Raw genomic sequence first — 23,043 nt, 5'->3', positions numbered from 1 at the left:
TCGGTGATAAAATTGCGGTAATAACGCTACCACGCCAGGAGTAACTAGAGCCAAATTATGACCATAGCGGAAAGATCTTCGAAAGACAGCCAATGTACCACACCGACCACCAGGGCGGAAACAACAGGCACCACAGCGGTAGCCGCTTACAGTCAGGCGGAAGTCAAACTTCCGCCCACAATATTATGACTACACAATCCACCACTTTTTCCGAGGTGGTACCAACGACATCAAAAGCCTGGTGGAAACACTCCACAGAAGAGAAAGGACTTACCATTCGAGATACAGGGAAGAGCCACACTGCCATAGAACCAGAACTGCAAGTCTTTCCAATGATGTTCTACGTTATGCTCCACCACGAACACCAATGCCGGCGAAGACGATGACAGCGAATACAGCCGCCTAGCACACAAGGGAGGGGGGGAAAAGGACAGTGACACACACACGCACCATACACACCCCAAACACACACACCATACATACACCAGCTGCCCAAGAAAACAAGTTAATCCCCCTAAATTGGCTGAATAATGCAAGGACAACAGGAATTTATTAAAGTGATTGTAATAAGATCAGCACAGTATAAATAATAATTTAGCCAGTGCTACAGATATGTACAAATGTACAGAAAAAGGGACACTGCCCAGTCCTCAGTTCGTGTGGGCCACATGGCCACAGGGCAAAGTCCAAGGCCCCACTTGTCACCTGCATCAATATGGAGAGAACACTGCAGAGGCATCAGTTGGCAAATAGGCAGGCACCTCAGGGGGTGGAAACTTCAGCCGGAAGTGGAAACAAGATCACTGGTTCTGGAGGGGGCAACATGCCCTGTGCTTTGTCCTGGGGAGTGCAAGGCCACAGTCTCTCGATTGGGTGTCTTGCCCACTGGTTCTGGAGGGGGCAACATGCCCTGTGCTTGGTCCTGGGGAGTGATAGGCCACAGTCTCTCAAATGGGTGTCCTCCCCACTGGTTCTGGAGGGGGCAACATGCCCTGTGCTTGGTCCTGGGGTGTGATAGGCCACAGTCTCTCAAGTGGGTGTCTTCCCCACTGGCTCTGGAGAGGGCAACATCCTGGGGAGTGATAGGCGACAGTCTCTCGAGTGGGTGTCTTTCCCACTGGTTCTGGAGGGGGCAACATGCCCTGTGCTTTGTCCTGGGGAGTGATAGGCCACAGTCTCTGAAGTGGGTGTCTTTCCCACTGGTTCTGGAGGGGGCAGCATTCCCTGTGCTTTGTCCTGGGGAGTGCGAGACCACAGTCTCTCGAGTAAGTGTCTTCCCCACTGGTTCTGGAGGGGGCAACATGCCCTGTGCTTGGTCCTGGGGAGTAATAGGCTACAGTCTCTTGAGTGGGTGTCTTCCCCACTAGTTCTGGAGAGGGAAACATGCTGTGTGCTTTTTCCTTGGGAGTGATAGGCCAAAGTCTCTCAAGTGGGTGTCTTCCCCAATGGTTCTGGAGGTGGCAACATGCCCTGTGCTTTAGCCTGGGGAGTGCAAGGTCGCAGTCTCCCGAGTGGGTGTCTTGCCCACTGGTCCTGGAGTGGACAGGCCGCATAGAAGACCTTGGAAGCAGGATCACATTGCGTCCACTGGTGGTGATGGCTACACTGTGGTGGTGGTGGTGGTGGGAGGCTCCTGCACAGCCCCTGCACCCTCCGATGGTTGCACTGTGGTGGTGGTGGTGGTGGTAGGGGAAGGCTCCTCCACAGCCTTTGCACCCTGCGATGGCTGCACAACCACGGTTGGTGGTGGGGGCTCCGTGACAGCTGCTGTTGCATGCTCCTTCCCCTTCTTGCCTGCTAGTGCAGGCTCATTCCCCTTCTTGCCTAATAGTGCAGGCTCATTCCCCTTATTGCCTGCTGGTGCAGGCTCCCTCAACTTCTTGCCTGCTACTGTAGGCTCCTTCCCCTTTCGGGTGGCAGGTGCAGGCTCCTTGCCCTTCTTGCCTGCTGGTGCAGGCTCCTTCCCCTTTCAGATGGTAGGTACAGGCTCCTTCACCTTTTGGCTGGCTGGTGCAGACTCCTTCCCCGTCAGTATATGTGGCCTGGAATCCTTTCCACCACGAGTGGGTGCGGATGGAACTGGGCCCGTTGACTGTGTGGCTGAGGTGCTTGGTTGGTTTCTTGATACCCTAGCCATAAGTGCAGGACGGTGTGGAAGGGTATGGAAGAGGTCAATAGTGGAAAGGAAAAGCTTTTTGGGGACATTGGGGTTGGAAGAGGGAGAAATAATGGGAGTGGAGGATGAGGGAGTGGTTGTTGGAGGTGTCTGTCTGCTGGATTTGGGTGCAGGTGCATGGGCTGTATGCTGTTGTGAGGTGGAAGGCTGTTGGGTGTCTGAGTGCTTGCATTTGTGCACTTTAGGAGCGGGGACAGACACAGTGGGAGAGGACACAGGGGACGTGTGCATGGCTGTTGTGGAGGTGTCTGCCAGTGAGGTGTGTGTTCTGTTTGGTGTGGTGATTATGCAGGTAGTGGATGATGATGTATTGCACGCAGGTGTGAGTGTGGATGTAACTGGGTGGGCAGTGGAGAAGGAGGAAGAGGTGGAGACAGTTGAAATAGTGGATGTTGTTGTGTTTGCAGCTGGATGGTATTTGTGTGAGTGCCTGTGGTGCTTGTGTTTGCAGTCTTTGGTGTTGTCCTGTGTGCATGCTCATCTAGCTGTGTGCTTGGGATGGGTTGGAGTTGAGGGGAATGGGACTTGGAAGTGGTAGTTGGAGGGGGGACAGTAGAAACAGGGACAATGGCTGCCATCAGAGAGGAGGCCAGAGCCTGGATCGATCGCTGTTGGGCCACCAATCCAGTGTGAATACCCTCCAGGAATGCATTAAATTGTTGCATCTGGGCTGCCAGCCCCTAGATGGCATTCACAATGGTTGACTGCCTTACAGAGATGGACTTCAGAAGGTCAATTGTCTCCTCACTCAGGGCAGCAGAGCTCACTGGGGCAGGGCCTGAGGCACATGGGGCGAAGGAGATGCCCACCCTATTGGGTAAGCAGGGACAGGAAACTCGCTGAGGGGCTGCTGGGAGGGCGGTGCTGGTACGAGGGGTGGCAGCTGTACCTGGGGTAGTTACAGAAGTGTCCACCACCCCCAGGGAGCTTCCATCTGAGGAGGTATCTGAGTCTGAATTGTCCCCTCCGGTCACCTCCGTGGTGCTCCCCTCACCCTCCGTCCCAGTGGGGCCCTCTGTGTCAGTGGACTCTGCCTCCTGGGTCCTGTGGGATGCAGCTCCCTCTGTCTCCGCTGCCTCTGCTTCTCAGCCAGATGTTGCTAATGCACATAAGGACAGGATGACAAAAGAAGAAAGGGGGAGAGAGAGACAAAGTATACACTGGGTCGATGGCTGCACCAAAACCACCATTGGTGTACACAGCACCCTCGCACACAGGGAACAGGCCTACGCACTATGCATTGCACCACCACTGATAGTGCTAGCCACCAAGGCATGAGGAGGCCCCTCAACTGTTCCCCTGAACTGTGTGCCCACTGCCACTGACCCCAGGTCTCTGATTGTCTTGTGTGCGAGGTGTGGCCTGCGGTCCCTGTAGAGGTGGACACACTGCTGATTGACGTGTCCTGGGGACAGAGGTATGGGTAAACTGGGTGGGTGCTGTGATGTTGTTTCCTGATGGGAGAGGCTCTGTTGTGGTCTGTGACGGGGCTTGGGTAACCAGCTGTCCAGTGGTCCCTGATGGGCCAGGGAGATCATCCAGATCCTGCCTGAAGACCAGAGTTACTGTCATCACTGTGGGCCTCTTCTGTTGGAGGACTGGAAAGTGCTGGCACCACCTCTCCGTTGATATCGGCTGGGGTACCTGTGGGGATGTAAATGATGTGTTATGGTTGATGTGTATGACATATTGTACATCCCTGGCTTACCCTCTATGGTTGGATTTGCACTGCCAACTTTCACCTTTTTATGTTAGTGTATGGTGGGATTGTTAGTTGTCTATGCTGTGCATGCTTTAGTGATGAGTGTCCATGCAGGCCTGTGAGGTGTGTCCATGCATTGGTACAGCATGCATGGCTTGGCATTGGGATAAGTGAGATGTGATGGTGAGTGTGTGGGATGTAGTGGAGCGATGGGATTGAGAATGAGGGTATGTGATGGCATGCAGGTAGGGGGGTGATAATAGTAGAGAGTTGACTTACCAGAGTCCAGTCCTTCTCCGACTCTGGCCAGTCCATCAGGATGCAGAATTACCAAGACGTGCTCCTCCCATGCTGTGAGTTGTGGGGGAGGGGGTGGGGGTCCACTGCCAGTCCTCTGGATAGCAAGCTGGTGTCTTGCTGCTATGAAACATACCTTCCCCCTTAGGTCGTTCCACCTTTTCCTGATGTTGTCCCTAGTTCTGGGGTGCTATCCCAAGGCGTTGACCATGTCCATGATTCTCCACATTAGCACCATCTTCCTGGTTATTGATATCAGCAGCACCTGTGCTCCAAATAGCTGTGGCTCTACCCTGACAAATTCCTCCACCATGGCCCTTAGCTCCTCCTCTGTGAAATGGGGGTGTCTTTGTGGTGCCATGGGTGTTATGTGACATGTGTTGGTGAGGTTGTGTTGGGTAATGTGTCGGAGTATGTGATGGGGACTCTGTGAGTGGTGTATAGGTGTGAGTAGTGTTTGCCTCTAGTTGTCTCAGTGGCCTTGGTGTCTCTCTGCTGGCAATGATTTGTAATTGTAAAGGGTTGTGGGCACTGTGGATGTGTTTTATAGTGGTGTGGGTGTGTGGGTATGTGTGGATGGGTGTCAGGTGTGTATTGTTTGAATTGCCCAATGTGGAGTTGTTTTGTATGTGGGTGTCCATTGTCAGCACAGCGGTATGTACTGCCAATGGTTTACTGCCATTGAATGTCCACCAGTTTGGCGGTAAGTGGGATTTCATAATGAGGGCCACTATTTTTAATCCAGCCCTTCCCCCTTTCTTTTCTGTCTTTCATATTCTAGATTAGTTTAAATTAGATATTAGCATAGAGATAGTTTAGGATCGGTTAGGGTTAGTGATGTTTTAGGATTTGTAGTGTTTATCTTGATAGGTGAGGATATGGGTGGGTAACTTGTTGGAGGGTGATATTTCTTATATGTTTAAACAAACAAGTAAAATAATATTAATAAGAAAAGATACTTGTATTTAGATTTAAATGTATAGTTAGCTTGTGTATAGGATAGGTTTATGTTGTTGATGTGTGAATATGTGTCTTAAGAAGGGTGGGAGGTTGATGGTAACATGTCTCATATGGTATATGTGTAGGATTACACCAGGATTACATCAATTAAGTGTTGGTATATTAATCTGGTTTTAAGATACTTTTGTGTAGGTTAGATAGGTTAGGTTAGTTTAGGATTATTTACGTTAGGATATGGAAGATAAATTATGGTAGTTACTTTTAGATTTTAAATGTTGTTTTAGATGTTATTAAAATACATTGGATACTTTAAAAACTGCTTTGTGATTACGTGTATATGAGTTGACATGTATTATTAGGTGATGTTAGACATGAATTGAGGGTTTTCCATGCAGTGTTTGTTTCCAGTGTGACTAGGTGGAATACCTATGGACCCGAACCAGCAAGGTTTGCAATGGATTGATGTAAGGGATCCTCAAACATGATTGGATGATATAAGTGCACTCCTGCTGTGAATGGATACACAGGTCAAAACAGGTATTCCCATACTGTTGCACAGTGTGTGGGAATGGTACTACATGTATTAGATGATTGCTCATGGCAAACTGTTGTTAGTAATCTGTGAGGTTTTGGCTCACACGCTGATGCCAGCCACTAACACACTCACCCTTTCATCATTTGATTATCACTGCAGTGTTGTTTGCTGGCTCGTATCCATGGATATGCTCCCCACCAGTGCTGTGTCTTCATTCACTAATAGTATTAACTGAATGCTACTTGTTGTGACCTTGAAGAACTACTTGTCTTAATAAATATAGGGTTCACCAAATATATTTCCCTAGGTCTGTGTATCTTTGTACATAACTTTATGACACACATGTCCCTCTAGGTAGTAGTTGATGTCTTTGGGTTACAACATCCACCGTGGTTTAATTAATCCAGACATCAACAGACATACAACACACAGTTTTAAATCAGTGCATTTATTTACATGTGCAAAAATGTTTAGAAACATAGGCACAGTTCCTACTGCAACAACCACAAAAGTTTATTTGAGTCAAAGGATTTCCAGACAAAGGGGGTGATTCTTACATTGGCGGGCGGCGGAGGCCGCCCGCCAAAGTACCCCCGCCAGAACACCGCACCGCGGTCGTCAGACCGCTGCAGTGATTCTGGGTTTTCCACTGGGCTGGCGGGCGACCGCCAAAAGGCCACCCGCCAGCCCAGTGGAAAACAACCTTCCCACGAGGACGCCGGCTCCGAATGGAGCCGGCGGAGTGGGAAGGTGCGACGGGTGCAGTTCCACCCGTCGCGAATTTCAGTGTCTGCTGAGCAGACACTAAAATTCTTTGTGGGGCCCTCTTACGGGGGCCCCTGCAGTGCCCATGCCATTGGCATGGGCACTGCAGGGGCCCCCAGGGGCCCCACGACACCCCATACCGCCATCCTGTTCCTGGCGGCAGAGCCGGCAGGAACAGGATGGCGGTATGGGGTGTCAGAATCCCCATGGCGGTGCAGCGAGCTGCGCCGCCATGGAGGATTCTTTTGGGCAGCGGAAAACCGGCGGGAGACCGCCGGTTTTCCACTTCTGACCACGGCCAAACCGCCGCGGTCAGAATGCCCTGCGGGGCACCGCCAGCCTGTTGGCGGTGCTCCCGCCAACCCTGGCCCCGGCGGTCCATGACCGCCGGGGTCAGAATGACCCCCAAAGTCCATGGGGGATACCTTGCATGGAACATATGGAGGAAATGAGTGTATCACTGAGGACAAGGAGGAAATAATTATTATTAGGGAAGACAGGCCACATCAACAGTCCACAAATGGGTGAGATCAACAGGTGGGACAGGAAAGTGAGGACAGAACCAGTTGGGAAGTGCACTGCCATGGTAATTAGCACTGGGCAAAGGAGAAGCTGGCCAGTAGTTTTTGGGTGGAACGAGGTGAAGTCCACATCTTCCTCCTCTGATGTGTGTGGTGCTTCCCGTGAGGGTGGTGTTATCAGTGTTTGAGGCAAGGGAGACATAGATCAGGGGCTAAAGATGTGGATTCCCTGTCTACAGCATCATTTCTTTGAACCAACAAGTGAGGCACACCTGCATTGAGAATGGCCTGCTGGTTTGCCAGCACAGCACCAATGTTGCAGTGGTAGGTACCCATTGTTTCTATGTATGTGGACTATACGATGTTGAGGATGACCCCCAGCTGGTTGGCAACCTTGCTAGTGCTACTTTAACAGGGCAGTTGTTCATGCCTCTGCCTCAAGACACAAATGATGTCAGCCAGGGACTGTATGTGGTCACAGAGCGGAGGGTCACAGAGGTCACAGAGTGGAGGTTAGGTGCCTCTTATAGCTGCTGAGGCACCCATAGACTGCCACTAGGGGGCCCGCTACGGTCTCCATCCCCACCTATACCACATCTACCATCTCCTGCTGGACTCCTACCACATGATGTTGGAATTCAAATTCCGGTTCCTTGAAGTCCAGGGCTGGAGGTGGGCTGGAAGGTGGTGTTTTTTGAGTAAGGGGTGGAACTTCTGAAGGCCCCACAATGCTGTTGGCCCTTCTCGCAACTAGATATTGTGTATCAAAGGAGGCCAGGATTTGCTGGAGAGTGTCTTTGTCAAGGGGTGGCAGTTGTCATACTCAGCAAGATCTTGATTCAGGAGAGGACGCTGGTAAGGAGGTATAGGTACATCTTCTGCAATGAGAAAGAGATATGTTAATGGTGATCTATTTTAGATGTTGACATGATTAATCTGACGCTACTATTTGACTTTCAGCATAACAATGATGTGTAAAACGCCTGTTACATGGAGTTATTGAGTACAAGTAGCACTGTAATTGCCACCAGATGGCACTGTCTCTGCATTGTTCAGACAACCAATGTGTGACAAGGCTGACTATTTGTTTCATGACACAAGTGGGAAGGGAGTGGCCAGATATGGGTCCTGTGCTCACTATGCCACTAGATTCAAACTAGCCTGGGAGATGAAGGGTGATACCCTGAAACTGGTACCAGGATGCTTGTTTCTAGTCCAGGTTGGACCCGGCTTAGCAGTTCAGGCTAGACCTTTTCTATGGGGAACAGGGTCAAGACTGATTTACACACGGCTGGGTTGAAACTGGAGTACTGTGGTGAGGAAAAAAATGGATTGAACCACATCTCTGACTAAGGGTGACTGTCTGCATTGCTCAGCATTTTGTCCAACATCTGTTCTTTTTACTTTTGTATCCCTAAGTGGAAAGGGTATGCCCAGATGTGGGCCTCATTCTCACTGTGATACTGAACTCAACCTAGCATGGCTGATGAAGGGAGATACCCTGCAACTACTCCCAGGATGCTTGTTTTTGGTCCTGCTAGGACCTGGCCTGACAGTACTATTCCATGGGGAACAGGGTCAAGAATGATTTGCATATGGTTGGGTCCAAACTGGGGTGGCATGGTTAGCAATAAAACAGTGGATTAAACCCAGATCTGTGACCAACAATGATTGTTTTTATAGTTCAGCTTTTCATCCATCATCTGTTCTTTTTGCTTTCGTCACTGCTGCTGCTGGCAGCTGACAGGGCGGGAGGGGGTTCTAACCTCCGATTTTTCTTGCAATAGGAGGCTGCCTGCGTCATTCAAGCACCTGGAGGTGTTATTTGGGACTGTGTTTCTCCAATGGTGTGCGATGCGCTGCTGCTGCCATCTGACAGGGGTGGAAGGTGACTCCAACATCCAGCATTCCATGCGGCAGGAGGTCACATGCAATGTTCAAGTGCCAGGAGGTGCTATTTGAGGCCACTTTTCTCCTGCGTTATGGGATGCGCTGCTGTTGCCAGCTGACAGGGATGGAGAGCGAGCACAATCTCCAACATTTCTTGCGGTAGGAGGCCGTCTGCATCATTGGAGCTCTTGGAGGTGCTATTTGGGGCTGCTTTTCTCCCGCAATGTGTGACATGCTGCTACCAGCTGACGGGGTCGAGGAGGACTCCAGCTTCCAATGTTCCTTGCGGCAGGAGGCCGCCTGTGTCATACAAGCACCTGGAGGCGCTATTTGGGACTGCTTTTCTCCCACAGTGCGGGACACGCTGCTGCTGCCAGCTGACAGGTGTGAAGGGGGACTCCAACGTTCCTTGTGGCAGGACGCTGCCTGCGTCATTCAAGCCACTGGGTTCGCTACCTGGGGCTGCTTTTCTCCCGCGGTGCAGGACGCAATTTGAACACACGAAGGCGCATGCCCAGGCGAAGACCAGGCCAAGAGCAGGCCTGTCTGTTTCCATCCACAGCCAGACAAGGCTGGGCTGGGCCTTTTTCTTGGCCCGAGTTCAATTTCAATGTAAGGATCAGGAAGATAAGGAGGCTGATATTCTGTTGCCCTGTAAAGTACAGTGGATTTTATGAATTTTTGTTTTTCTGGATAATTCCTGCCCTGTTCGGCTACTCCAGTGGCTAATTGAACGTGCTATTTGGCTCAAAGTTGTCTGGCTTGTTGTTGGATTACAGACTGTTGGTCGGGAAACCTAATGAATATTTAATATGGGTATGTGCAAGAAGACCACAGCAGTGGCTCAAGTTCTTAACAATACAATTCTGGATGGCTTTTTTCAAAGAGCTGTCAGAGCTTTGACTAAGGAGATTGAACTGGCTGAGAAAAGGTTATCCTTATCCTCGCTCCGCCTCACTGCAGGGGGAGGAACTTGGGGCGCAGCAGGGAGACTTTCAACAAGATATTCAAAAGTAACTGAGTTGGCCTACACTCCCACTTTCTCCATCTGTCGCAGAATCTATTATCCCTCTACTAACAACGTTTCAACCCAGAAGAGAGGGCGTAGTTCCTAAATCTCAAAATGGGAAAAGAAAAAGAGAAGAAATCAGTACAAGATCTCAGAGACCAAAATATGTACCCACTAATAATGCACCCAATTATAGTAAAGAGGTATTTGTGGAGGATCCCAAATTAGTTGGGGAGACGGTTTTCTCTCAGGAGGAACTGCTATCAAGCATTGAGAAATTAATTACTGATCCCTTGGATCCGATACTGAACTGCATGAAGAAGACTGAGAACAATCTTGAGTCATTGATAAATGTGTCCAGAAGAGGTCATTTTTTCAGGGCAGGGAGGTGTCCAGGATATTAATCACACTGAGGCGCCATTAGCTGTTGGTTGTGACAACGTAGGATCCTCGCAAGCTGAAAAGGCCATTCTTAACCCAGATTTCCCTAGCAGCCTAGGGCCCCAGAGTGATACTAACTATAGGGTGGTTCCATGCATTTTCCCCCCAGAAGCTCATCCGACTCATCAGAGTGGGGTAAAATCCATGCTCAATCTTCAGCAATCTGCTGTCCATGCCGCTGTTTGTTTACACCTCCCTCCCCCCCCGGAAAGTACTCCTTATACATTGGTGTTAGCAGGTGTTCCACCCTTGGGAGTTGATACATATAAGGATTAACAGAGTTTGATGAACAAAGCTGCATTTTGGTGCAAGAAATACTTTAAAGCCAGTCAAGAACTATTTAATAAATTAATTTTGGTGTGCGGAGTTAGATGGGATGGTCACATGCCAAAATCCATTAAAGGAGACTGTGTAGTGTTGCACTTCAAGAACCCTGGGTGTGTTCAATTCCTACTTTTGCATTGAAATTCTACAAATGTGAATAGCACTACAATACTGGTAAGAACCTTGGGCTGCTTTTCTCCCCCATCACCAGTGAACTGAGTAAAGTAAGGCAGGATAATTTTTATACATCCAATAGGGAGTTGAATAGGCTGGCACCATTAGTTCTATGGGCCTACCCAGGAGGCTGTCAGGTTTATCAGACAATGATTGACATTTTGTCCCACCAACATTGCAGGAAAAAAGGGTTCTCACTGGTAGAGAGCACTCTCTCTGTTTCTCTCTCTTCTCAAGTTTCCCGTAAGATGCCAATGCACACTAACAGGGCTGTTACGGGTAAAGAGTGTGAGCAGAGTGTTAAACTTTTGTCATGGAATATTGCAGGAATTTGTGATAAACTTTCTAACAATTGAATCATGAAGCCAAATATGACATTATGGGGGTTATTACAACTTTGGAGGAGGTGTTAATCCGTCCCAAAAGTGACGGTAAAGTGACGGATATACCACCAGCCGTATTACGAGTTCCATAGGATATAATGGACTCGTAATACGGCTGGTGGTATATCCGTCACTTTACCGTCACTTTTGGGACGGATTAACACCTCCTCCAAAGTTGTAATAACCCCCTATATGTTGCTAGGAAACATGGTCTGTGAACCCTGTCTCTTTAAATTGATATACAGCCTATTGCTCAGCAGCTACAACTGTCACCAGCTGGGAGAGGGAAGGAGGGTTTGCAGTTTTTGTTACCTGCTCATTGACTAATTTTAAGGTTATGCTTGTGGCAGCTACCACTAATTTTCAAATTCTACACTTGCAAAAGGATAATGGGGGTCATTTCAAGCCTGGCAGGTGGCGGGAACCGCCATTTGGCCGCCACGCGGCCAAAATAGCGCTGCCCCCATTCCGACATTCCCGCCGGCCCAGCGGGAATGAGGGCTGCAACACAGGAGCCGGCTCCAAATGGTGTTGTGGCCGTGCGACGGGTGCAGTTGCACCCGTCGCGCTTTTCACTGTCTGCTAGGCAGACAGTGAAAAGCTGGCTGGGGCCCTGTTAGGGGACCCCTGCACTGCCCATGCCAGCGGCATGGGCAGTGCAGGGGCCCCCAGGGGCCCCAAGACACCCGTTACCGCCAGCCTCTTCCTGGCGGTGAAAACCGCCAGAAACAGGCTGGCGGTAAGGGGGTCAGAATCCCCATGCGCTGCCATGGCGGATTCTCCCAGCCGGGGCAAAACCGCCACTGTCAGAATGACGATTGAAGCACCGCCAGCCTATTGGTGGTGCTTCCGTCATTCGTGACCCTGGCGTTCCATGACCGCCAGGGTCAGAATGACCCCCAATGTGTTGAATTTGATATTAATTCATTTTTATTTTGATTACTTTGCTTCTCAGACAGCTGAGATAGTAAAGGATTTTGGGAAGCTGCTTTTTTAAATATGTAACAGATTAGAGGAAGCTCCCCCCTCTACAATTTGGGCAAGGGTTAAACATCACAAAAGTCGGTGTTGTGCCAAATGTATTTGTGGATTTTCTGAAGTCGAGGGGACTATTAATGGCCACTTCTCACACACATCTTATGGGGAAGCAATAAATAAAGCAATTCTGGCTTACAACTTGGTTGATGGAGCAGACATTTTGGGGCAAAGTGATTCTACTCCACCTTCTCATATAAGGAGGGGCAAAAGTAGCCATATTGATTTCTTGCTTATGTCTTCTGATTTGGCTAATAGATTGGGTCTCTTTAACGTAAACTCCTTACCGCTTAGTGACCACAATCCTATCCATGTTTGTTTGCGTGTCCATCATGACTTGGAGCCAGTGGCAGTAAATAAGCTGCCAATAGGTTACACAGTTAATGGTGAGGTGCGTTTAAAATGGAGTAAAAATAAACCACAAGATTTTAATAATAACCTTACTACAACTTTGCATGATGATTTCTTCTGTTGTTTATCAATGGATAGACCGTCTGGAGAGCTCCTTGAGAGTTATGATAATATTTGCTGTACCATTGCACACACTTTAACCTTACATAAATCACCAAGGGAGCGCCCAGTGAAATCTTGGTTCAATCACAAGTGTACAATAGCACTTAAGGCACTAAAAAGGTCACCTTCCACATACCTCGTAATTTAGAAGCTATTATAAGAGCCAGAGGAGCTTACAATCGAGTTATTTTTAAAAGGAAAGAAGAACTGAGAAGTAAGACTTGGGAAGATTTAGAAAAAGCCACAGTCCTAAGGGATAGCAAACCCCTATTTTTAAGCGGCCTTTGGTTACGAATGATTTTTCCTCTGGTGTGAGTACCATATTAGTGCCCAGGACTGGACTAATCATTTCACATCCATTTGTAATTCTGAAGAGGCTCTAGTAGATCAAAGGGATGTTTTGGGTTTCTTACCTCCTATGGTCACTAAAGACTGGATAGTTGACCTTGTGAGTCATGCAACAGTTGTAAAAGCAATCCAGGGAGCAGCTAATTGTAAGGCCTCAGGTCCAGATGGGGTACCAATTGATTTACTTAAGCATAATATTGATCTCTGGGCCCCATTGCTGACCAATGTTTTGAGGATGTCAGTTAAAGGAAATCTAAAGGACTCATGGAAGGAGGCCATCATATTACCTATTTTTAAAAAAGGTGATCTAAACATGCCCTCTTGCTACCGCCCAATCTCTCTGTTAGATTCAACAGTGAAGATCCTGGGAAGAGTAATTTTGGATAAATTAGAGACCTGGGCTGAATCAACATCCTTTTTTTACCAATTACATGGGTTTAAGTCCAGTCTAGGGACTGTAGAGCATGCATTAAACCTGACTCTCATTTATGGAAAATATGTCAAAGCCAGGACAGGTGCCCTTTTGGATCTCTCCTGTGCTTTCAATTTAGTGGATCATGGAATATTATGGGACTTAATGGGTCAGGCCGGAATTGATCCCACATTGGTGATGTTAGTACAGCACATTCATATATTTACTAAGGAGTGTTATACTCTTCTGCGGTGTGTACTAAACCTATTAGGTGCTATAGAGGCGTAAAACAGTGATGTATCCTGGCCCCATTTCTGTTTTTATTATATATTAACTCTTTGGGCACCTTTTTAGAGACATATTATAAAGACATTCAACAAATTGGCACACAGGCAGTTCTGGTCCTCCTTTATTTGGACGATGATGTTCTGGCAGTAACCGCAGTTACACCTGGCATCCTTGTTGTGGTCTCCCCTGTCTTTTTTGTCCCTGCTTCCCATATTTTGACTGTGTGCTGGACTCTGTTTTTGCTGTTTTTGGTACTCTGGGCACTTTACTACTTCTGACCAGTGCTAAAGTGCAAGTGCTCCTGTGTAAATTATATGTGTAATTGGCTTTTCCATGATTGGCATATTTTATTTCGTAGTAAGTCCCTAGTAAAGTGCACTAGAGGTGCCAAGGGCCTGTAAATCAAATGCTACTAGTAGGCCTGCAGCACTGGTTGTGCCACCCACATGAGAATCCCTGTAAACATGGATCAGACCTGCCACTGCAGTGTCTGTGTGTGTAGTGTGTACCCACTTGACAGGCCCAAACCTTCCCTTTTTATATATGTAAGGCACCCCTAAGGTAGTCCCTAGGTCATGAAATGTGTATTCTATATGTCCTGGTAGTGTAAAACTCCTAAATTCATTTTACAGTGCTGTGAGGCCTGCTCCTTTCATCGGATAGCATTAGGGCTACCCTCATATACTGTTTGAGTGGTAGATCCTGATCTGAAAGGAGTATTCAGGTCATATTTAGTATTGCCAGAATGGTGATACAAAATCCTGCTTAATATGAAGTTGGTTTTTATATTACTATTTTAGAAATGCTACTTTTAGAAAGTGAGCATTTCTCTACACTTAAATCATTCTGTGCTTTCCAATCCACGTCTGGTTAGGTTTAGTTGACAGCTCTCTTGTGTATTCACTCAGACAACCCCAAACACCGGATGCTCAGTCACACTTGTACACATCTGCTTATTGAATGGTTCTTCCTGGGCTGGGAGGGTGGAGGGCCTGACACTTACATGTCAAAGGACAGTAGTCTGCCTTCACACAAAGGACTGCCACACCCCCCTGGCAGACAGGATGGAACTGAAAGGAGACCTTGTGCACTTCTAAGCAACTCTTTGAAGTCGCACCCACTTCGAAGGCACATTTGGGTATTTAAGCAGGGTCTCTGACCTTACCAACTAAGACACTTTTGAGGTAGACACTCTACTTCATCAAGGAGCTTCCTGGAGAAGAGAACCTGCACCAGAACCTGCAACCTGCCAAGAAGAACTTCCTGGCTGCCCAAAGGACTCACCTGACTGCTTTCTGTGAAGGACTGTTGCCTTGCTGTTGCCCTGCAGCCTTGCTGCTTTTTGGCTGTGCTGAGAAGTGCTCTCCAAGGGTTTTGATACAGCTTGTCTCCTGTTCCCTGAAGTCTCAGTGCCAAAAATACTTCATCTCTGCAAGAAGAACTCCATGTGCAGCGGAAATTGGTGCACAGCCGGCAGAAAACGACGCACAGCCTGCATGGCGGTGAAAGATTTGCTGCACGCCGAACTGGAATGACGCAGCCCAACTTCGCAAGGAGAAGATTGAAACAGCTCCAGTGTAGCTACAGAAAATTTGCCGCACGGCCCACTGGATCGATGAACAGCCGAGCCAGAACGAAGCAGCCCAACTTCCTGAGAGGTAACAACGCAGCTCCTGCCATGCGGTAGAATTTTTCACACAACGGCCGCCAGATCGACGCAGCCCCTGTGACTTCATACTGCCAGTGCTGGATTTCAACGCATCATCCCTGGGGCATCCGAAAACCCCACAACCCAAAGAGGATCCAAGACCGAGCGCCAGAAATCGACACAAAGCCTTCCTTGCGTGAAAAATAAATGACACATCACATGTGCTGCACAAGAAATCGACGCACACCTCCCTGGTTTCCACGCATCTCCTCCTCTGCGGTTCATTGTGGATATTTTTCAACACAAACCAGGTACTTTGTGCTTGCAAGAGACATTTGTTTCTTTTAAAAACTAAAGACACTTTATATCACCTTTACGGTGATATTCCAAAATATACTCATTGAATTTTAATTGTTTTGACCTGCATCTTCTCCAGATAAATATTATATATTTTTCTAAACATTGTGTGGTGTATTTTTGTGGTGTTCCACTGTGTTATTGCATGATTTATTGCACACATGCTTTACACATTGCCTTCTAAGTTAAGCCTGACTTCTCAGTGCCAAGCTACCAGAGGGTTGGCACAGGATAATTTGGATTGTGTGTGACTTACCCTGACTAGAGTGAGGGCCATTGCTTGGACATGGGGTAACCTGACTGCCAACAAAAGACCCCATTTCTAACATGTCCTGTTGCAAGGCCTATCCCTCTCATAGTTTAACAAGGGGGCTGCCTTTAAATATGATTAAATCGTAGATTCCCTTTAGGAGCAGATAGACATGTGGAGTTTTGGGTCTCTGAGCTCACAATTTAAAAATACATCTTTTATTAAAGTTGATTTTAAGATTGTGTGTTTGCAAATGCCACTTATAGAAAGTGAGCATTTTCTTGCTTAAACCATTCTGTGACTTTGCCTGTTTGTGGACTCCCTGTCTCGGTCAGTTTGACAGTTGGGCTCTTTGAAATTCTCTCTAGACAGTGACACAAAAGGAGCTGGGGTGTAGCCTGCATATCGTGATGAGCCATCTGTGCTAGGAGGGAGGGGAGGAGTGGTCACTCACACCTGAAATAGCTGTGCCTACCTTCACACAGTGCCGTCTCCAACTCCCTGGTATGTGTCTGGGGCCTGGCCTGGGCAAAGCAGGATTTCACAAAGAAGAGAGACTTTCCTTTGAAGTAAGCCTACTTCAAAGGCCAAAATGGGTATAAGAAGGGCACCCAAAACCACAGACTTTAGATCACTTCTGGAAATCAAGAGGAACCTCTGCCTGGAGAAGAGCTGAAGAACTGAGTGCTGCCCTGCCTGTGACTGTGCTTTGTGGAGCTAGCCTGCAGTGCTGCTTCTACCTGTGTAAGGGGACAAAGACTGGACTTTGTTGTGCATTCCTGGTTGTGAAGAAATCTCTAAGGACTTGTCCTGAGCTTGCCTCCTATTTTTGAAGTCTGAGGGCCATTGAAGACTTCCCCTGCTGAGACTCCTGCCCTGCCCAGTGGTACCCTATCCGGTTCATGGGGCCTTGACAGGTGAAGCTGGTAGACCAAGATTGAAAATCCACACACAGACCGCCGTGCAGGTAAATTTCTGACACAACTTCCGAGACGCAACTGAAGAAACGACACGCCGCCGGCTCTGTGGCTAAAATCAACGCACTGTCTGACAGCTGGAAGATCAATGCACGCAGCTGTAGAAACGACGGCTGGTAACATCGCAACCCACACAGCACAGTTTTGCTAATACCGTGCTGCAGGATTTTTGACGCAAACCTTGCTGGGCACAGAAAAACAACGCAATTCCTGCCTAGACCTGAGTGCATGCCCAGATGGACGCATCACTTTCCTGCAGAGAGGGAAAACGATGCACACCAACCCGACCAGAGAAGGAGAAACAACGCACAGTCTCGCTTGCGGGTGAGAAATCAACACATTGCTAACCTTTTTTCGATGCACGCTCTCCCGTGAGCATTATTTTTACGCTACCCAGGTACTTTTCAACGCTAACAGTGTTTTTACTGTTTAGAAAAGGATTTAAGACTCTTTTGCTTTTAAAATTATTAACTTGACTTGTGTATGTTGGATTTTTGTAATTTTGGTCTTGCTTTGTTTGTATAAAGATTTCCTATTTTCCTAAACCTGTGTTCTGTCATTTTGTAGTGTTTTCACTGAGTTACTGTGTGTGTTGGTACAAATACTTTACACCTAGACTCTGAAGTTAAGCCTGCCTGCTAGTGCCAAGCTACCAAGGGAGTGGGCGGGGGTTAGCTGAGGGTGATTCTCCTTTATCCTGGCTAGAGTGAGGGTCCTTGGTAGGACAGGGGTAACCTGACTGTCAACCAAAGACCCCATTTCTAACAGGAACCGATACAAATATGGAGTTTGGTGTCTCTTAACTCACAATTTAAAAATGCATCTTTTGGTAAAGTTGTTTTTTAAATTGTCAGTTTGAAAATGACACTTTTAGAAAGTGGCCATTTTCTTGCTTAAATCATTCTGTGACTCTGCCTGTTTGTGGATTCCTTGTCTGGGTCAGGCTAACAATTGGGCTATTTGTGAATCCCCTCTAGACAGTGAGACAAAGGGAGCTGGGGTGTAGCCTGCATATCCTGATTGGCCATCTGAGCTGGAGTGGAGGGAGGAGTGGTCACGTACACCTGAATGGGCTATGCCTGTCCTCACACAATGCAGTCTCCACCCCCCTGGGGTGTTTCTGGGGCCAGGCCTGGGCAAGACAGGATGCTGTGAACAACAAGTCCTGTGAGCCTTTCCTTTGAAGTTTGCCTACTTCAAAGACAGGAAGGGGTAAAAAAAGTGGACCCAAAACCCCAGATTTTTAGATTACTTCTCGAATCAAGAGGAACCTCTGCCAAGGAGAAGAGCTTGAGGAGGAGTAATGACCCTATGCCTGTGACTGTGCTTTGCTGGGTTGGCCTGCAGTTTCTGCTTCTGCCTGGAAGAGGACAAAGACTGGTCTTTGTGGAATATTCCTGCTTGTGAAGAATCTCCAAGGGCGTGGAATTAGCTTGCCTCCTGTTTCGAAGTCTCAGAGCCATTAAAGACTTCCTCTGCCAGCACCTGGATTCTCTGCTGAGACACCTGCCCTGACAAGTGGTGCCCTGTCCAGTCCCTGCACCCTTGAGAGGTGAAGTTGGCAGAACAAGGACTTAAATCCACGAAAAGAACACAATGCGTGGGAAATTTCAATGCACTACCTGCAACGCGGCTGAAAAACGACACGCCACCTGCTTTGCTCCTAAAATCAACACTCCACCTGCATTACGGCTGGGAGATATATGCAATGCGCCTGGAGAAACAACACAACACCTGCTTGCGCCTGCTGATAAAAACGTAAACTCCACACAGCGTGGTTTTCCAACACCCTGCAACTGAATTTCTCATGCATCGTCACTGGGCATCAAAAATCAACACAAGCTTGCGTGGATCTGAGGTGCCCGTCCAGAAATCAACACATCGCTCTCTTGTGGGAGAGAAAAATGACATATCGCCAACCCAACCAGAGAAGAAATGGTGCACGGCCTCACTTCTGAGTAAGGAATTGAAACATTGCTAACTTTTCTGACGCACGCTCACCTGTGTGGCTTTATTTTTGACGCAAACCAGCTCCTTTATGGATATTGAATGTTTCCATTGTTTTCTATGCAGTAAGACTCTTTTCATTGTAAAAATTCATATCTTGACTTGTGTATGTTGGATTTTGTCATTTTGTTCTTGTTTGATTTAGATAAATATTGCCTGTTTTCCTAAACTGGTGTATTGTCCATTTTGTAGTGTTTTCACTGTACTACTGTGTGTGTTGGTACAAATGTTTTTCACATTGTGTTTGAGATAAGACTGACTGCTTGTGCCAAGCTACCAAGGGGGTAAATAGGGGTTATCTAAGTATGTATCTCTATGACCCTGACTAGAGTGAGGGTCCCTGCTTGGACAGAGTGCAAACTGACTGCTAACCAGATACCCCATTTCTAACAACTACAAATGCTCTACAAAATCTTTTAACCGTGTTTAATTATTTCATGAGAAAATTAAATCTTAATGTCATTCACCTGAAGTCATTTGCTTTGAACTGTGGTCCTAAGTTAACTAACACCAAAAATGTCTATATTTGAGGAAGTCCTTTTTTTAGTTATTTAGGTATTTTATTTGATGCTTGTGGTTCATGGGAGAGGCTTATTGCAGAGAGAGTATTAACAATGAGGGCAGCTTGTGATGTAATATTTAGATTTGTGAATAGATTGGGCTGTAAACCAATCAGGGACCTGATTCAGTCTTACAAGTGCAAACGTTTATCACTTGATGTTTACGGAGCAGGTGTATGGGGTTTCTCAGTCCCCTGCTTGCGATACTTCAAAGTACGGCTAGTTTTATATCCCATTTCAAACTTGGAATGTATTATTTGAAAGACTTAACATCCTACATGTGATGTGCTCCTGAGTGAAGATGTAGCATGTGGTAGGAGAGAGTCTGAAAGGAAATTGTCTCAACATGCCATATATGTCTCAGTTGGAGGATCTGAAACAGGGATCTGTCAAGGTACATGAAAAACTAGCCTGTAACCACAATGGGAAGAAGTCAGTGATGGTTGTTGACTGAGGTGGATGTGCCCAGTTATGATGCAGACCTGGGTAGGCACATGTCACCAATTCCAGCACTACTACCATGTTGAGTACAGCTTGACCCATAGCCCTCAATAGCAGCCTGACAAGTCAGACCATTGGATATGCTCACACATATTTTTGGCATTGTAGACATATGAGAGTCAATGTATGATCTGGATTCCACTATGGTGTGGCATTAAGTAGAGTAACTGGTACAAAATGAGTAGCAGAGATGGCATGTACATGTACATGTGAGTGGGCCTGAGTCAGGTGATGTATGATAATATGCAGATACACAACTCTGGCAATTATCAACTGTGATGAGTCAGTTCTAGCAACCTATCTAGTATGACTGGACCATCCCCTCATGTTTGGCACATGGTACCCACTGTCTACAAATATGAAGTCAAATGTTTATGCAATGCACTCATATGAGTATAAACAAATAGTAAATATATGGTAAGTACATGCCCTCACACATTCCTGCAGTGCAGCAAGGTTGGTTGGTATGTGGAGGTTTGCAGGATATATATGAAAAAAACAGTTCTTGGCCACATGAATGCACAATGTGCATGCAAGACAGCACAAAAAGGCAGAGTGCCATAGTGTACAGTGTGAAAGCCAGATGGCAGGATCATAACTAATTCACAACCTGACCCACATCACCTGCATAGCAGCTATTAGTTGAATATAGGCCAAAAGGAATGCAGGCACCCTAGGAACTAGAGGCCAGATGTACAACCCTCAGTATTTACAACTCGCAATTTGCATTTTTTATGTGACTCACAAATTGCGATGTACAGCAGTGTCTAAGACACTGATAGCGATTCCCAAATGGGTCACAGGGATCCTACCTTATTGATATTCACAAGGTAGGTTGCAATTTGCAACCCATATGGAATGGCCGACACTCACAGGGATGGTGGTCTACTGGAGTCAGCAGACCACCATATCTGTGCCTGCTTTATAAATAAAGCATTTTTTTATGGGGTCCATTTTCCTGAAAGGAAAACCGGATACATTTAAAAAAATAAAAAAGTTTTCTTTTTTTTTGTGTGGGTAGTGGTCTGTGGGATGACTGCCTGCTCTGAATTTTTTTTGGGACCCCCCATCCACAAGGGGGAAGGAGTTCCTTGGGACCCCTTCCCGTTTGTGAATGAGTTACTGCCTCCATCAAGATGTTGGTAAAGTATAAATGTTTTGGTCACAAAATAGTCATACATGCCAGTGCTATTTGGTATTAGGAAGGGATGCCCTATTCTCACCCCTTCCTAATACAAAATAGCAAAAACAAAATGTGAGTCGGTAACCGGTAACCCATCGCATTTTGCCTTTGGAACATGCCAAGACACATTTTACCAGTCTCAAATGGCCTGACTGTGACCAATAAAATGAGTCCTACATCTGGCCAGAGATGCAATGTATACAGTAGTGGTGTCGATATGCCAAAGCACAACCAGTATTTGTATCATAAATAAGAATGGAAATCACCCTGGTACATGTGGACCTTACCTTTTATAATATGTGCACAACGGTAGGCCCAGAGAGCTCTGTAACTGTGTTGCAATATGTGTCATAAGGAAAAAGAGCAAATGATGGACGGAATGCTGAACAAGGCAAACATTCACCCCCAGTCACAAATATGGGTTTAATTCATGATTTCTTTTTTGCTTACCACGCCATCCAAATTTGGACACAGCCATATGCAAATCAATCTTGACCCTGTTCCCTTTGAGAACAGTCCAGTCAGAACTGGCAGGCCAGGGCCTCCTTGGACCATACACAAGCATCCTAGGACCGGTTCTGGGGTATCACGTCTCATCAACCAGGCCAGCTTGAATCCAGTGGCACAGTGAGCATGAGACCCATGTCTGGACATACCCTTCCCAATTAGGGCAATACATTAAAGAAGAACAGATGGAGGGCATAATGCTGAACAATGCAAACATTCACCCTGAGACATAGATCTGGGTTTAATCCATAATTTTCTTGCTCACTACGCCACCCCAGTTTGGATCCAGTCATATGCAAATCAGTCCTGACTCTGATCCCATGGGAATAGTTCAACCTGAACTGACAGGCCAGGCCTTCCCTGCCCCAGAAACAAGCATCATAGAACCAGTGTTATGGTATCACCCATCATTAGCTAGACTAGTTGGAATCCAATGGCACAGTAGGCATGGGACCCATGCCTGGGCATACCCTTCCCAATTAGGGTGACAAAAGCAAAAAGAACAGATGATGGAAGGAATGTTGAACATTAGAAACATTCTACACCAGTCACTGATCTGGGCTTAATCCAGCATTTTTTGCTCACCAGGTAATCCCAGTATGGACCAAGCCATATGCTAATCAGTCTTGACCCTTATCTCCATGGTAACATTCCTGTCCAAAGTGCCAGGCCAGGTCCTCTCTGAACTGGAAACAAGCACCCTGGTACTGGTTTTAGAATATTACCCATCATAAGCTAGACCAGCATGAATCCAGTGGCACAGTGAGCAGGGGACCCACATGTTGGAATTCCCTTTCCACTTCAGGCAATAAAAGCAAAAAGAGAAGATGATGGATGGAATGTTGAACAGTGCAAACATTCACCCCCATTCACAGATCTGGGTTTAATCCAACATTTTTTAGTTCATCACGCCACACCAAATTGGACTCAGCCATACGCAGATCAGTCTTGACCCTATATCCTATGGGAACATTCCAGCCCAAACTGCCAGGCCAGGTTCTTCATGAGAATTGACATGCACATGGTTTAAAACAAGGCAAAGAAAATCAGCCAGAATCACTATAGACAATCTACGGAAAAGCATAAAATGCATAGTTGATTGCATTGAAACATTATCACAGGGGCAACAAGAGTAAAATGCTACTCTCAAGCCCACTGTTGAAAAAGCAACTAAATGGTGAATTAAATCCAGCCTTATCCTTGTATATTAAAATCTATGCTTTTCTATCTATAGCTTAGTTAGCCATTTCAAGTACCCTTTTATCCTCAAACTGTTTGAA

Source organism: Pleurodeles waltl, chromosome 6 (genome assembly GCF_031143425.1).
Source record: "Pleurodeles waltl isolate 20211129_DDA chromosome 6, aPleWal1.hap1.20221129, whole genome shotgun sequence".
NCBI classification, from domain to species: domain Eukaryota; kingdom Metazoa; phylum Chordata; class Amphibia; order Caudata; family Salamandridae; genus Pleurodeles; species Pleurodeles waltl.
The sequence above is the reverse complement of the archived record's forward strand: the minus strand, read 5'-3'. Positions refer to the sequence as shown.